At 46.4% G+C, this 2500-nt stretch overlaps 3 non-coding genes across 3 annotated transcripts in view; all 3 read left to right on the forward strand.

The window, feature by feature from the left end:
• Nucleotides 1-171, forward strand: part of LOC141480639 (small subunit ribosomal RNA) — a 1920-nt gene extending 1749 nt beyond the window's left edge. The window contains exon 1 of the ribosomal RNA XR_012464462.1: nucleotides 1-171. This exon is cut by the window's left edge and continues 1749 nt beyond it. This is a non-coding gene — a ribosomal RNA (small subunit ribosomal RNA).
• Nucleotides 172-1090: 919 nt separating this feature from the next.
• Nucleotides 1091-1245, forward strand: LOC141480638 (5.8S ribosomal RNA). The gene has a single exon (XR_012464461.1). It is a non-coding gene; the product is annotated as a 5.8S ribosomal RNA (ribosomal RNA).
• Nucleotides 1246-1846: 601 nt separating this feature from the next.
• Nucleotides 1847-2500, forward strand: part of LOC141480640 (large subunit ribosomal RNA) — a 4027-nt gene continuing 3373 nt past the window's right edge. Inside the window, exon 1 of the ribosomal RNA XR_012464463.1 lies at nucleotides 1847-2500. This exon is cut by the window's right edge and continues 3373 nt beyond it. This is a non-coding gene — a ribosomal RNA (large subunit ribosomal RNA).

Below are 2500 nucleotides of genomic sequence, written 5' to 3' on the forward strand. Positions count from 1 at the left end.
TACACACCGCCCGTCGCTACTACCGATTGAATGATTTAGTGAGGTCTTCGGACTGAGCGCGATGGCGTTTCGGCGTCTTCGATGTTTCGGAAAGATGACCAAACTTGATCATTTAGAGGAAGTAAAAGTCGTAACAAGGTTTCCGTAGGTGAACCTGCGGAAGGATCATTACAGTGATATTGTCTATATACGACATGTCTGATCAAATATATATATATCGCGAAGCGAGAAAAGAGTTAAATCTCTCCTTTTTCCTTCTACGATATTCGAACTAATTTGTCGCTTTATGTTTTCGTTTCGATAGAAAGAAAATGAGCGACGGTGGACTACGTTTTCGAATGACGGTGAAATTGACGACGACGACGACGACGTTGTTGTCTGTCGTCATCATCCTTTCGATTAGTAGTAGTCCTCTTCTCGAACTATACAAATTCGTCTTAGAGGTTTTTCAATTAGGCGTGTAATTTTCTTTACCGAAAATTATAATATATGACGTTGTGCGTATTGTTGTGTTGCCGCGTCGTTGTCGTCGATTATGGCGCTAATGTTGTTCGTCGATCGTGTTGTGAAGCGTACGCTCTTTTGTCGAACGCGAACGCGCGATATACGACGATACATTTCGCCGTCGATGACGATGATGCCGACGACGCCGCCTTCGCCGGGTACCTAGGAGTGTGTGACTGTTAAAAAACCGCTCCGTAGGAAATTATGTTTAATCGCGGTCGAAACGTGAAAGTTTCGTTTCGTACGAATTTTTACGTTACCGGATTACACAACGAGATTTCCGATGGTTGTGAAAGATATTCGCCCGGCCGTGTCAGTTAGAACGCATGGTAAATGAAATACTACGCGCGTCCTCTACACGACGAATATAAAAATTGAGTCGTGCGCGATTTCGGTACACGATGCCTCGTCTGAATATGTGGTGCCGTACGAATACGAAATCGTCGAGCGCTTCTCTTTTTTTATTTTTTTTAACAAGTATATATATATTTATGTACGTTGTTGCATTGGTATAATCTCAACGCTTGCCGAATCGAGACGTCGAACTCTTGAAATTATTTTTTTTGAGTACGTCTAAATAAAAGATTACCCTGAACGGTGAATCACTTGGCTCGTGGGTCGATGAAGAACGCAGCTAATTGCGCGTCAACTTGTGAACTGCAGGACACATGAACATCGACATTTCGAACGCACATTGCGGTCCTCGGATACTGTTCCTGGACCACTCCTGGCTGAGGGTCGTATCAATTTCAAAGACTGCTCGGTTTTTCAAAATTGATATTTTGTAAAAACGTCGGAGCGTGTTGGATGATTGACGTGTTGTTGTTGTTGTTGTTTGTCGTCTATCGAGTCGTCTCGTTATTATAATCGTTATCTAAGTATTTTATCGCCTTCGCGGCGATGACACTTGGTAACAAAAATAAATACACGTTGACGACGACGACGACGAGACGACGACAAAGACGCGGCATCTTAAAGTGCGAAAGCGACGAATCGTTTTTTCTCATCGCAAGATGAGAGAAACGTTACGTAGTTTGTACACAACGAAATCGTATCGAGTCTCCGTTGTTGGGAAAGCGGCTGCCACGGCAATATACAGGTTCACGCTTGTAGTGTGTGTGTGTGTATGCTCTCGTTACGCACGATCGTCGTGTCCGAGAATCTTTGATGAATCGAAGACGACGTCTGATCGTGTCGAGCAGCGTACGTACACACGCACACACATTATTACAGGACGTCGAGAACTTTTTTGTCCGTTTCGGTAGTTCTCTCTCGAAATAACGACGGACGAGACTACGTACGTCGACTCGTTGCTGTTGAATAAACTGAAAAATTATTTTATCGACCTCAGAGCAGGTGAGACTACCCGCTGAATTTAAGCATATTACTAAGCGGAGGAAAAGAAACTAACTAGGATTCCCTCAGTAGCTGCGAGCGAACAGGGATAAGCCCAGCACCGAATCCCGCGGGTTAACCGCCGGGAAATGTGGTGTTAGGGAGGATCCGTTTATCCCGGAGTCGTACGGCGCGTCCAAGTCCTTCTTGAACGGGGCCACAGCCCATAGAGGGTGCCAGGCCCGTAGCGACCGCCGTCAATTTCGGGAGGATCTCTCCTCAGAGTCGGGTTGCTTGAGAGTGCAGCCCTAAGTGGGTGGTAAACTCCATCTAAGGCTAAATATGACCACGAGACCGATAGCGAACAAGTACCGTGAGGGAAAGTTGAAAAGCACTTTGAAGAGAGAGTTCAAGAGTACGTGAAACCGTTCAGGGGTAAACCTGAGAAACCCGAAAGGTCGAAGGAGGAAATTCATCGCGTTTCGATCGTCGGCGTTTGACGGGTTTCGTGACGGACGGCGTTCGCGTCGTTCGCTCAGCTCGTTTTTCGAACCGATATCGAACGCGTGCACTTTTCCTCTTGTAGGACGTTGCGATCCGTTGGGTGTCGGTCTAAGGTCCGGGGTGGAGCCCACGTGAATTTTTCGCGTGGACCCTCGGT

This window comes from Leptinotarsa decemlineata, unplaced genomic scaffold, assembly GCF_025532065.1.
Source record: "Leptinotarsa decemlineata unplaced genomic scaffold, Ldec_3_MD MMD2_P_RNA_scaffold_9, whole genome shotgun sequence".
In the NCBI taxonomy this organism is placed as follows: Eukaryota; Metazoa; Arthropoda; class Insecta; order Coleoptera; family Chrysomelidae; genus Leptinotarsa; species Leptinotarsa decemlineata.